The sequence below is a fragment of the Ceratotherium simum genome, chromosome 2, assembly GCF_057802395.1.
Source record: "Ceratotherium simum simum isolate JZ-2026a chromosome 2, ASM5780239v1, whole genome shotgun sequence".
Lineage (NCBI taxonomy): Eukaryota > Metazoa > Chordata > Mammalia > Perissodactyla > Rhinocerotidae > Ceratotherium > Ceratotherium simum.
In genome coordinates this window covers 86343557-86357283 of record NC_141901.1, presented here as the reverse complement: position 1 = coordinate 86357283, position 13727 = coordinate 86343557, and the positions used below count along the sequence as shown (strand labels likewise).

Genomic DNA, 13727 nt, shown 5'->3' with positions numbered 1-13727 from the left:
TCGTAGGTGCTCAGGGAAGGGCAGTTTATTATTTGAGATTCCCTCTCAGGCCACTGAAGCCTAACTCACACCTGGGGTGCCTTCCTTAAGTCTCATTTTTCCCTTTTTTCATGAAGCTTTCATTGACCACCTCAGAAGTGATTCCACTCTGTTCTAAAAACCTAGCACAGCGTAGTCTGTGCTACGTATTTCAACACTTAGTTATATGCTTTAAAAAAAAGTGTTCTTAAAGTTTATGTATCTTTCTTGAGTCATCAAATCAGTTGAAACTTCCTTGAGGGAAAAGCCCTGATTTCATAGCATCTCCTTCTCCCAAGGGCTAAGCACAATTCTAAGTGTGCAGTGATCAACAGATATGGAGTGCTGGATGTTTGAAGTAAATCATCTACCTAAAAAATTATAGTGTACCCTGGGCTGTGTGTTACAGTTGGGAGGGTGTGCATTTTGGATCCAAATGGATTTTTTTTTAATTGAGATATAATTGACATATAACGTATTAGTTTCAGGTGTACAACGTAATGATTTGTTACATGTATATATTGTGAAATAATTACCACGATAAGTTTAGTTAACGTCCAACACCACCACCAACTTAATTACAATTTTTTTTCTTGTGATGAGAACTTTTAAGATCTACTCTATTAGTAACTTTCAAATATACAGTGCAGTATTGTTAACTGTAATAACCATGCTGTACATTACATCCCAGACTTATTTATCTTATAACTGACAGTTTGTATCTTTTGACCATCTTCATCCATTTTGCCTCCCCTGCCCCACTCCCTCTAGCAACCACCAGTCTGTTCTCTGTATCTATGAGTTCGTTCTTTTTTTTTTTAGATTCACATATAAGTGAGATCATACAGTGTCTTTCTCTGTCTGACTTATTTCACTTACATAATGGCCTCGAGGTCCACCCATATTGTCACTAATGGCAGGATTTCCTTCTTTTTTATGGCTGAGTAATATTCTATTGTGTATGTTTTTCTCCATATTTTTTATCCATTCATTTATCGATGGACATTTAGGTTGTTTCCATGTCTTGGCTACTGTAAGTAATGCAGCAATGAATATGAGGGTGCAGATATCTCTTTGAGATAATAATTTCATTTCTTTTGTATAAATACCCAGAAGTGGAATTGCTGGAACGTATGCTATTTCTGTTTTTAACTTTTTGAGGAACCTCCATACTATTTTTCACAGTTGCTGCACCAATCAAATGGATGGGTTGAACTATGACTTTGACATTTTCTATGTGTGTGATCTTGGACAAGTCACTCTTCTTGGGCCTCAATTTCCTTGAATCAAAAATGATTGACTGTACAACTGTAAAACATTTATTTTTCTCTACATTTTAAATTCTCTAAAACTTGGATGTGTCTTACAATGAATGACAGGTTAGTTCAACTGGAGGTGTTTTTTTCTTTCTTGGTGTATGTAAAATAGTAGTGTCTTACATTCAGTGGCATTTTAAGATTTGATGAAATACGGTAATTTTTACTTTTTAGGATTGTTGTGAAAATTCGAGATAATGTATACAATTCATCTAGTATTTACCTGATGCTGCCGTAACAGTTAAAAGGTAACTCCAGACTATAAAACCAGTCTCATGACCCCGTGCAAGCTTTGCAAGCCGCCGGAGTTAAAAACCATTAGGACCCATGCTTAGTAAAGCCACCCACCCTTAGCCTTAATCCCTCCAAGTGTATCTCACCAATTTTAATATTATTAAGGTTCATGGCAGAATGCTCAAGTTGTTGGGGTCTTTGAGACCCCCCCCAATAGCAATGCTCTCTCTCCTGCCCAGGTTCTGAGCTAATTGAGACATAAGATGAGAGAATTGGCAGAGGGAGAAACAAAATGTCACGATTTCTAGGTCATGTGGGCGTCCTGGTACTGCACCGAGATTTACCTATGCAGTCACAGGCACCCCGATAGGTGAAGGTGAGGAGGAGCAAAGGAGACCTTGGTGCTCTGTGGGCAGCTCACGCCAAGGAGAGAAGGGGGAAGGAAGGAGCTGGTCTACAGGGGAGGCTCACAGAGCAGATTAGTCTCCCTGCGCCAGGAGGGGAACTCCAATAGGGCCCCACCCACCTAAAGGAAACTTCTGGAGTGGGGCACACCTTGCATAGAGTGGGCTTTCAATAGATGGTAGCTCATGAAGCAAAACATGGCAGCTTTACAGAAATAGGAGTGATCCCAAAGTTTGAAAATATTCTGTTTTTATATTATGTATCCCTTAAGTATACTTTTAAAGGCATTTATGTTTATCTAGGATTCCTAAGGATTGGTTCCAGTTCGATATTCTTAGCTCAGCCAGTGATCATTTGGTTTGTCATGCAATTCTCAAATCTGGTAGATTTCTAAAAAATTAATATATAAGTAATTTTTACATACAAAATTCAAATTGTGTAGTTATGTCAAACCCGTAATAATAGGGTGTAGCGCACTCAGGAATTGCTATTGTAATCTTAGTGATTGAAAGAATAGGAGTAAATAAACAGATTAGGAAGGAGAAAGGATGATGTTACTCAATGCCAAGGTTGATTTTGTGGAATCATAATGAAAAAATATATTTAATTGAAATATGTAAGCATCTATCTCCAAGCCTTTTTTTTTAAATGCAGATAGTAGTAATAAACTGCATTGCTGGAGAGAGGGGACAAAAATGTTTAAAAAAGGAAATTATTTCAAAGGTCTCTATGAAGCCTTGGATTCTGTAAAGCCCAGTTCACTCGTGGCCCTTTTATCTCTTCACTGGCCGGGATTTGGCACGGGAGAGAGATCCAGGGTGCTGAGAACAAGCCATGAGTGTGGTTTGCGCTGTACACAGTTTAGTTTTGCTTCTGTATCAGACAAGCTAGTTTGGTTTACAAATGGAGTTGTGATACACTCAGAACTGTGAAGAAGTATTGAGTGAGGGGTCTGGGGAAAGGCGGACAAACCACAGTAGTTCATTTCCCTTTATTGATCTGAGCTCAAAGCATTGCTGTTGCATCTTAGAAACTAAAATCCTTGATTCACAAAAGAATGGTCTGGTGCAATCTGGGAAGATGTCGTCATGGTCTCTCAGGAGTAAATAATATGAATCTTTAAACATTCCCCAGGAATAATTTACATGATTTCAAGTGTTCTAAAGCATCAGGATGTACAGTATTTCTTACAATAGAAGAAACAGCCAAATATTGGGGGAAAAGTATCAAGGTGGAACTGTAGATTGGTAGGAATGTATTTTCAAGGACTAAGTATTTCTTTTGTTTATTCTTAACTGGAGAGTTATTCACTGAGGTAGTGTGTGTGTATGTTTTGGGAAAAGTGTTATCCCAAGTGATAACGTCATATAGAGACAGGCTACAATCTCCCCCTTATAGACTGTTCATACTTGCAAATTCTCCCTCCCACTGCTTCTTGGCATTTCTCTAGTGGAACTGTTGAAGTTGTTGTTGTTTTTAGTGTTCTGCCTTAAATTTAAAAAATAACTTTTCCCAAGGGATTATAGAATGTTCTAGTTAATTTTATTGTTAGTACAGAAATCCTAAAAATCATAGACAAGCACAAAGGAAAAAAAAACAGAGCTAACTACCGTTTACATTTTTGTGAAGGTCTTTCTAATATTTTATTTGGTTTTTTGTATTTTTATATTTTTAAAATATAAATTTTATATACATAAAGTATAAAATTATAAAATGTAAAATAATATATATTATATAAAACATATATATGTTTTCTATCTGCCCTTTTCTTTTACATAGCAGTAGATCGTGAAGATTTTGTTCCATGTCAATAAATATGTTTCTATGCTATGTTATGTAATAGTACCCATGTATTCCATTGTATGGAAGTCTCATTATTTACTTAACAATCTGCTCTTGCTGGACATTTAAGTTTCTGATTTTCCTCTATTGTAAAGAGTGACATCTTAAACATCTTTACACATTCATCTTTGTGCACATCTTTGATTTCTTCCTTTGTATAGTTCCTGGTGGTGTTTTTGCTGGGTCAATGTTACACTTTTTTTTTTTTAAACTTTGGACACCAAACCAAAGTGTCCTCCAGAGAGGCTGTAACCAGTTTACACTGCCTTGCAGTTTTTTGGAGTGTTTTTTTCCCCATACCCTCTCACACTGAATAATCTCATTCTTTTTAATATCTTTAGCCCATCAGATGAGAATATATTTTCATGTTTTATTTGTATTTCTTTGACTTTTTGAGGGTAAATATTGCAAAGCTATTACTTTAGAGCAAAACAGAAAACATGAAGTCTTCTTTCCTCTGTATCTTGGTTTGTTCCATTTGCTTTGCATCCCTTGGGCTCAGCTGCCCTGGCCTTTCGGGTTGGCCTGGCCAGGATGGGGACCCAGTTGGGAGAGGAGTGAAATTAAGATAGTTTGAGAATATCATGGGCCTTGTAAGAGAAGTACCAGAAGATGAGAGAGTGGTACAGAAAAGGAGAAACAAAGAAATCAAACACTTTTTTTTCTTTGAAAATATCCCCCATGTCCATGAAAAGAAGGAAGAAAATTTCTTTTTCCCCTCTAAGCTGCATTATTCCTTGACCACTGTTCCAGAGCTCAGGACAGACTGTCTGTCCTATACTTTGGCTACACGTGGATGAAATCATTTTTGTGCGCTCTTTTGAGAATGAAAATCTCGATCACAGTTTTCATATCACTTCTCCAGAAAAAATACTCTCTAAGTTACTAACTTGGGGAACATAAGTTATTGGTCATTTGGGGAACTACTTACCCTTTTATTTTTCCAATTTAGACATTAACCAAGGCAATGTGAGCTTTGCCTTTTTTCTCTTGGGTAACTTGATTCCTCAATTATAGATAATGATTATTTAATGTCTGTTAATTCTATCACAGTTTAGGGTGAATTCTAATTAGCCGTCTCCCTAAGATATGTGGTTTGTGGCTTGAAAGGTTTTCTAATGCCTTCACACCCTGAAACTAATGACTCAGAACCAAGAAAGACTGACACAGAGTTTCGTCTTGTGCTGGGGCTGCAAATGCTCCCGAGAGCGCTCACATCCTCTTGCAAACTTGCTGCTAGATGACAACTAACGCCCACCACCCAGCCGGTCTCAATACTGAACCTGCTCAGTGCTGCACCAAAAAGTGTTTGACTTACAGGATGCTCATTTCTGGGAGGTCACAAGCACTGTTTTTTCAATGCAGTCCTAGGTAGTCATTTTTCTCAGTGCTTTAAAGAGATTAAAATGTGGTTTTATGGAGAGTCATCTTCCAGATCCTTGTGAAAACAGCTCTAATCCTAATTAATGGTATAAACTGATTCAGAGAGAGTCAGGAAAGAAAGATGTGTGCGACTTCCAATTCAAATTAGCTAACTGCATTGATCAGTCACCCTTGTCTTAGTCCTTTTGGGCTGCTGTAAGAAAGTACCATAGAGTGGGTAGCTTATAAACGAAAGAAATTTATTTCTTACAGTTCTGGAGGCTGGAAGTCTGAGATGAGGGTGCCAGTGTGGTCAGGTTCTAGTGAGAGCCCTCTTCCAATTTACAGACTGCTGGCGTCTCATATCCTCACATGGTGGAGAGAGGGAGAGCTAGCTCTTCGGTCTTTTCTTATAAGGGCACCGATCCAATTCACCAGGGCTCCACCATCACATTGGGGATTAGATTAGATTTCAACACATGAATTTTTGGAGAACACAAACATTCAGTCCATAACACACATCAGCATTGACATGTAGATACTTGAAGATTAAATATGACTTTCTGGAAAAAAATAACAGTTCTTTCCTGAGCATAATGTATAAAATGGGCTTAAATATGAGTTAAAATCATAAAGAAAGATAGTTCTAATTTTACCTGATATAAGAATGAAACCTCAATCAAAATATTTAAAGAAAGGGGGTTCTGATAAGTCGAATTTTCTGATTAAGAGTTAAATAGGGGGGCACGAGGAATTATTGTTTAATGGGTACAGAGTTTCAGTTTTGCAAGATGAAAAGAGTTTTGGAGATGGATGGTGGTGATGTGTGAACAACAATGTGAGTGTATTTAATATCACTGAACTGTACACTTAAAAATGGTCAAGGTGGTAAATTTTGTTACGTGTATTTTACCACAATTTAAAAAAAAGAGTTAAATGGATGCCTCTTTTGGAGAGCTTTTCGATCCACATTTTGCCTTGGTAAATGTAGGAGATTAAATATAATTGTGTGTGTACTGGCTGCTGGAGGGTCATTATTCTGCATGCAGTTCTCATTTTATAGGACTGGAGAAGGCAGAATGTGTCTTGGACCCAGGACATGTTTGAAAAGGAGCTTGAAATTTCTTTATATTGTGCATTCCCGTGATGTGCATTTTTCCCCTAAGTGTGCAGAGAGAAAAATAATTTGGATCCCATTAATTGGATTCTAATTTCTCTTTGTTTTATGCTGTATATTAAAAGATCGGCTACCTAACGTAGTGTTTCCTCGTAACTGATTTTGTCTGTAACCTCACAGGGGAAAGCGAGTTGAAGTGCAGCTTCTTCCTGCCCGTTTCCCCTCGGCCGTTGTGCTTTGCGTTCTTGAGACTCAGTAAATTTTTTGAAGGTCAGCTATGATGCAGAGGAGAATTAATATTAAAATGCATTTAATAAATAAGCTGTCAGATGAGTCCCTAAGATACCGCAGCAGCTGGAAGTCTCCTCTCCTTTCTCTTTCAGATCGCTGCATACTGAGGGAACGGTGGTTAAGACAGAGTCTCTGTTGGCTTCTCCTGACGGGCCTTTATCATTTCTACCAGGGTTGCTCCACTGATTTCATCACTCTTGAGTGACAGAGCAAATTTCTCACGGAATACGGCCCCTCCCCAGGAAAGAAGGAGCAGGAGTAGTCATCTACCAGTGCAACAGTAGGAGAACAGACAGAAATTACAGATATGGCAGAGAAGGCCTGCACAAACTCACCCAGTGTTCCAGGCAATTTCACTGGGGTTTTGGTTTTTGGTTTGAATTGTCATGATTATTTAATGTTAAACCTGTGGAGTGTGATGAGGCCGTGATTTTGAACTCTGTGCCCTTCATAGGCTCTGCCTTAAGCCACTAATACAGGAAGATTAAATATTAATTAAAGAATCCGAAGTAACTACACAGGAGAATAAAGAGTGTGAAAAAGTGGAGAAATATCTGGCCTCCTTGCTAGGGAAAGGCCTTTTAGAGAGAAAGGTCTTGTGTTGGACTTAGGAGGTGGATGGCACAGGGTTTCCCTAGACCCAACGACATGAGTAATTTCTCAGGAAAGCATTCTGCCTTTGATTCCTTGAAAAAAAATTGGAAAAACTCAGCTGATGTTGGACCATCTCAGGGGCCCTGATAGTATGGAGAGGAAACAAGACCAAGTTCAAGTTACAAGTCGTAAGTGTCCTTGATGTTTATTGAGACACCATGGGGGGTTAGACATAGACATACTGAGTCTAATTCACTGTATCTGATGTGGGCCTAGGAATCCGGATTTCTTTTTTAATGTAATTTTTGAAATATTTATTTTTAATTAATTAAAAAATATTTTTTATTGAGGTTGCATAGGTTTATAACATATAAATTTCAGATGTACGTCATTATATTCTGACTTCTGTATAGACTGCATAGTGTTCACCACCAAAAGTCTAGTTGCTGTCCATCACCATACAGGTGCCTCTTTACTCCTTTCACCCTCCCCGCGCCTCCTTCGCCTCTGGTAATCACCAATCTGTTCTCCATATCTGTGTGTTTGTTTGTTTATCCCCCACATATGAGTGAAATCATTCAGTAATTGTCTTTCTCTGTCTGATTCATTTTGTTTAGCATAATACCCTCAAGGTCCATCCATGTTGTCGCAAATGGCAAAATTTCACCTTTTTTATGGCTGAGTAGTATTCCACTATATATATACACCACATCTTCTGTATCCATTCATCTGTTGATGAACACTTGGGTTGCTTCCACATCTTGGCTGTTGTGAATAATGCTTCAATAAACAGGAATCTGTATTTCTAAAAGATTCCCTGGTGCACAGCTAGGTTTGAAAACTACTGGTCAAGGTCAATAGTTTCAATTAAAGTGAGAGAGCAGGTAGAGAGAGAGGCCAGAGGGAAACTGACAGAGAGAAAGAGCGAGAATGAGCTTTGGAACCCTTCGTTCAAATATCTGAGGAAGAGGAATATGTAAATCAGTTCAAAGCAGGACTGTGCTGGCTAAATTGGAGGCAGGAGACCTCTCTCAAGTTCCAAGGGCCACATGAGGGAAGACCCTGCTGAGCAATGCAAATTTAACCCTCACCCACTGGCCTCGTGTGGCTGTCATTTCCCTCTTCCTTGTCCACGACTGTCCCCTTCAGCCTCTCTTGGCTGTTTCATCCCTGTGTGTCCACTTTTCATGTGCACGTTTTGCCCCTTCAGCCATCTCTCCTGGTTCTGTTGTCCGTTTTCTGCCTTGGCTCAGCAGGCTCACAAGGTACCCTTCAGCACCTGTTCTCCTTCCCCATGGTACCAGAACCTCCACTCTCCATGCGGGGGTGTCCCAGCCTTGTGGATAGGACTGGACACTCATGATGGGTCTGCCTTGAATTCCAAACTAATTTTGATGCACAGTGTACTTTATGAAGCAGCATGATGATTTCAAGAGAGCATGGACCTTAAAGTCTAATCAATTTTCTGTAGGCTTTTTCTCCGTATGGCCCCCTGTCCTTCCATTTGCTAGGGTTAAATTCCTTGGAGTCATGCTTCACTCCTTTCTGTCTTTCACATCCCACATTTAAATAGTGAATCCTTTCAAACAGATCCATCGATTTAGAAGCTATCTCTTCTCACCCATCTCTGTTGTTAACATCTGGTCCAAGCCACCATCGCCTGTGGCCTGGATTATTGCCACAGTCTCCTAACTGGTCTTGCAGTGTCTGCCCTTGTTCCTTGAGCTTTTTCCCAGCACAACAATCATGCTGATCCTTTAAAATATAACTCAGATCCCTCCCTTCTTCTTCTTCTTCTTTAAATTGAGATTTAATTGACCTATAACATTATATTAGTTTCAGGTGTACAACGTAATGAATCATTGCAAAATAATCACCACAATAATTCTAGTTAACATCCATCACCTCACATAGTTACAATTTTTTTCCTCGTGATGAAAATTTTTAAGAATTACTCTCTTAGCAAATTTCAAATATGCAATACAGTATTATTAACTATAGTTGCCATGCTGTACATTACATCCCCATGACTTGTTTATTTTATAACTGGAAATTTGTACGTTTTGACCCCCTTCACCCATTTTGCCCACCCCCCCAACTCCCTCACCTTTGGCAACCACCAATCTGCTAGATGTATCTGTAAACTCAGAGCTCAGTTGTTCTTTTTTTTTTTTAAATTCTACGTGTAAGTGAGATCATATGGTATTTGTCTTTTTCTGTCTGACTTATTTCACTTAGCGTATGCCCTCAAGGTCTATCCATGTTGTCGCAAAACAAATTGCAAGATTTCATTCTTTTTTATGGCTGAGTGATATTCCATTGTATTTATATACCACGTTTTCTTTATCCATTCATCCGTCAGTGAACACTTAAGCTGTTTCAATGTCTTGGATATTGTAAATAATGCTGCAATGAACACGAGGTGCGTATATATTCTTGAATTATTGTTTTCATTTTTTTGGATAAATACCCAGAGATGAAATCACTGGATCATATGGTAGTTTTATTTTTAGTTTTTTGAGGAACCTCCGTACTGTTTTCGGTAGTGGTTGCAACAATTTACATTGCCAGCGACAGTGCACAAGGGTTCCGTTTTCTCCACATCCTCACCAACACTTGTTATTTCTTGCCTTTTTGATAATAGCTATTCTAACAGTTTTGAGGTGATAGCTCTTTGGGGTTTTGATTTGCATTTCCCTGATGGTTAATGATGTACCTGTTGGCCATCTGTTTATCTTTTTTGGAAAAATGTCTATTCAGATCCTCTGCCCATTTTTAATCAGATTGTTTGTTTTTTTTGCTATGAGTTCTATGCTATGAGTATGAGTTCTTTAAATATTTTGGGTATTAGCTCATCAGATACATGATTTGCAAATATTTTCTCCCCTTCAGTAGCTTGCCTCTTCATTTTGTTGATGAGTTCCTTTGCTGTGCAGAAGCTTTTTAGTTTGATGTAGTCCCACTTGTTTATTTTTGCTCTTTTGCCTCTGCTTTTGGTGTCAAATCCAAAAAAATCATTGCCAAGACTATGTCGAGGAGCTTACCGCCTATGTTTTCTTCTAGGAGTTTTATGGTTTCAGGTCTCACATTCAACTCTTTAATCCATTTTGAGTTAATTTTTGTGTATGATGTAAGATAGTGGTCCAGTTTCATTCTTCTGCATGTGACTGTTCAGTTTTCCCAACACCATTTATTAAAGAGACTGTCCTTTTTGTATCTTCTTGCCTCCTTTGTCATAAATTAATTGACCATATATGTTTGGGCTTATTTCTTTGCTCTTTTTTGTGTTCCATTGATCTATGTGTCTGTTTTTATGCCAATACCATACTGTTTTGATTACTATAACTTTGTAATATGGTTTGAAATCAAGGAGCGTGATGCCTCCAGCTTTGTTCTTTCTCAAGATTGCTTTGGCTATTCAGGGTCTTTTGTGGTTCCATGCAAATTTTAGGCTTGTTTGTTCTATTTCTGTGAAAAATGACATTGAAATTTTAATAGGGGTTGCATTGAATCTGTAGATTGCTTTGGATAGTATGGACATTTTAATCAGTATTAATTCTTCCAATCCATGATCATGGACTATCTTTCCATTTATTTGTGTCTTCTTCAATTTCTTTCATTAATGTCTTATAGTTTTCAGTGAACAGGTCTTTCACCTCCTAGGTTAAATTTATTCCTAGGTGTTTTATTCTTTTTGATGCAATTGTAAATGAGATTGCTTTCCTAATTTCTCTGATAGTTCGTTATTAGTGTATAGAAAAGCAACAGGTCCTTCCCTTCTTTGAGAACTCTTCTCTTTCAGTCAAAGCCAAAGACTTCATAATGTCCTACAAGGCCTAAATGATAGGGTTTCCCCAACCTTGATCTCTCTCACCGCATTTCTGACTTATTTGCCCCTTGATTGCTCTGCTCTGGCCATAACTTCTTCCTTGCTGTTTCTCATTTGGCCAAGCCCACGTTCCTGCCTCTGGGTCACTGCCTTGTTTCCTCTGCCTCTGGGTCACTGCCTTGTTTCCCCTGCCTGAAGCATTTTTTTAAAATGAAATATTCTTATGGTTCCCTCACTTTCCTTCAAGTCTAACCAATTTTTGCCAGAATCAATTCTGGACCAACTTATATAAAAATGGAACCCTTCTATTCATTTCATATTCTGTTTTTCCCTTACCCTGCTTTATTTTTCTTCGTAGCGTGTTTCATCACCTGACATTCTGTTTGTTTTGTTTATCATTTTTGCAGTGGTAATAAACACCTCAATACAGGCTCTGTGAGAGCAGGGCCTATGTCTTGTTCACTGAAGATCCCAGGTGTCTAGAACAGTACCCAGCACGTAGTAGGTGTTCCGAAAGTATTTGTTGAGTGAATATATTATGAGTGGATCTGCCTTTTCAGTTCAGCTTTATTGCTTATTATCTGCATGTGACTGTTGAGATTTTGGTTGGGTGACATTCAGCATGTTACTTCTCAGAGTCCAAATTTCCTCATTTTAAAAATGAAGATAACTTCTATTTCATGGGGTTCCTTTGCAGAATACAACTAATGCTTAAGTTTTCCAAGAAAAGTGTTAGATCTACTAAAAATGTAATAGCTATTATTGTTATTGTTGTTGTTAGTTAGTATTGATTGAGGTTTGATTTAAGACTGAATTTATTCAGGCCTGGGTTGGATTTATTGGAAGTGGAATCCAGGAACTGGCTCTAATCTTGTGAGACTTTTCTAGAAGGAAAGTTTTGGTTGCTTCTCTTCTACTCCTAAAAGAGTATGTGCTACCTGCTGATGTTTCCTGGGTTTTTGCTTGAATGATCTTTGCATAAGTAAGGACTTCCACAGTGTAAATTTTCCCACTGTTCTTAAGCAAATCATTGAAATTAAATACAACTACAGAATGGAGAATGTTCTATTTTTTCAATTACATAAGGTTTGTGAAGATTCATTCCTTGTCTTCTTATATTTAATCAACATATAATATTTTATGTGTTTTTATCATCCATGCATTAAGAGGTAATATCCATGGTAGCCAGCTCCTTTTTACATTAGCCAAAATAATACAGTTAGTCCTTAATTCCTGAAAAGCACACAGGCAGATAGTTTGCTTATTAACCAGGTTTGGTGTCATCCACATACTTACAGTGTTAATAATTGCTAGCTATTAATATTGTAAATTTAGTTCAAATGTTGTAAATGTCTGTTCTTCCAAGACTGAATGTTAAAGTTGGAATTTAGAATTTAGTACAAGTATGTATAAATCATTTCAAATAGAAAAAAATGAATGCAAATCAGAGACCAGCTGGAGGCAGATTTGCATGATTATTTTAATGCTATGACAGAACACGAACACTCAGGAATTCAAATCAGAAGGCTTGTTTCTCAGACCTGCAAGAGTGGCTGAGTCTCTCTTATGATGTGGCCGAGTATCACTGTGTGTTATCAACACACCCTACTGATAGGAGTTTAAGAGCCCAGTGTCAAACTCACTGTGCCTGTTTGTTTTCTCTGTACCCTGGGTTTGAAGACTGAAATGGAATAAGCATTTTCACTATGGTGAGCTATGCTTGTCACTTACATTATTGGTGTTCCTTAGAATTGCTCCACGGTTTTTCAAAAGATCAATCATGGCATCTGATTATTGACAATCATTTGCCCGTTCAGTACCCAAATGCAGAATGCCCTCTATGTCCTGGGCAGCCACTCTTAAGAGAGAGTAAAGAGTAACAACACTGCCATTTTTGTGAATGAGTCTAGACAGTCTTTTCTGCAGCATGAAACTGGTATCTGGCTGATTGAGTCTTGTTGCATGATCGTTTCTCATACATGTGCTAAATCCTTTAGTGCTATTCATAAAACTGTTCATAATGATGACTTCATAGGATTTTTCTTTTTAAAGATACAATTATCTATTTGCTTTCAATTTACCTTGTTGCACTTGAAGTGTATGTGTGTGTGTATGTATGGTGACCTCTGCCTTTTTGGCAATTATTTTCATTTTAGTTACTCAAATTAAGTGCTGATTAAAAATAAACTTTGATGGTCATGAAGAATTGGAGATGGTTCTGGTTTAAAAGGATAACTAGTCAAGTATTTCTAAAAATTGGTAGGTAAGGTTGTCATTCCACATAAACAAAGTAATTTTTTAGGAACAGAACCCTTGATATACTGCTCAATGCTTCAGTCTGGTATGGTATTTGAAGAGCATAAAGTTAGAACATAGATTTTCATTTTAATGGGAGAGTTGTAATACCCTCATAATTTTTTTTTACTTCTCATTAGTTTTTACAGCCTATGAATTACCTAAAACAACTTTAGTCATTTGAATTTTGACTTGCCACTTATTTTTCTATAAGCAAAATTGTCGTTTGAGAAATGGAGTCTGTATTTATGGTATTGGTGTCTAAGGCGAGACATGAGGACTATTCTGGAGTGTGCAGATGCTGCCGTGTGTAATGCAGTCCTAATGCTGTCTCTGTGGGGCTCTGTTCAATATATGGTGATGGAGAAGAATAGAAAGGAATGACAATGAAGTAGTTACTGTCAATCTTGTGGTAACATAATGA

At 37.8% G+C, this 13727-nt stretch overlaps 1 protein-coding gene across 6 annotated transcripts in view; it reads left to right on the top strand.

Annotated features, from left to right (window-relative positions):
* Window positions 1-13727, top strand: part of ST6GALNAC3 (ST6 N-acetylgalactosaminide alpha-2,6-sialyltransferase 3) — a 501982-nt gene that overhangs the window by 83442 nt on the left and 404813 nt on the right. The gene's annotated exons all lie outside the window — the stretch shown is intronic.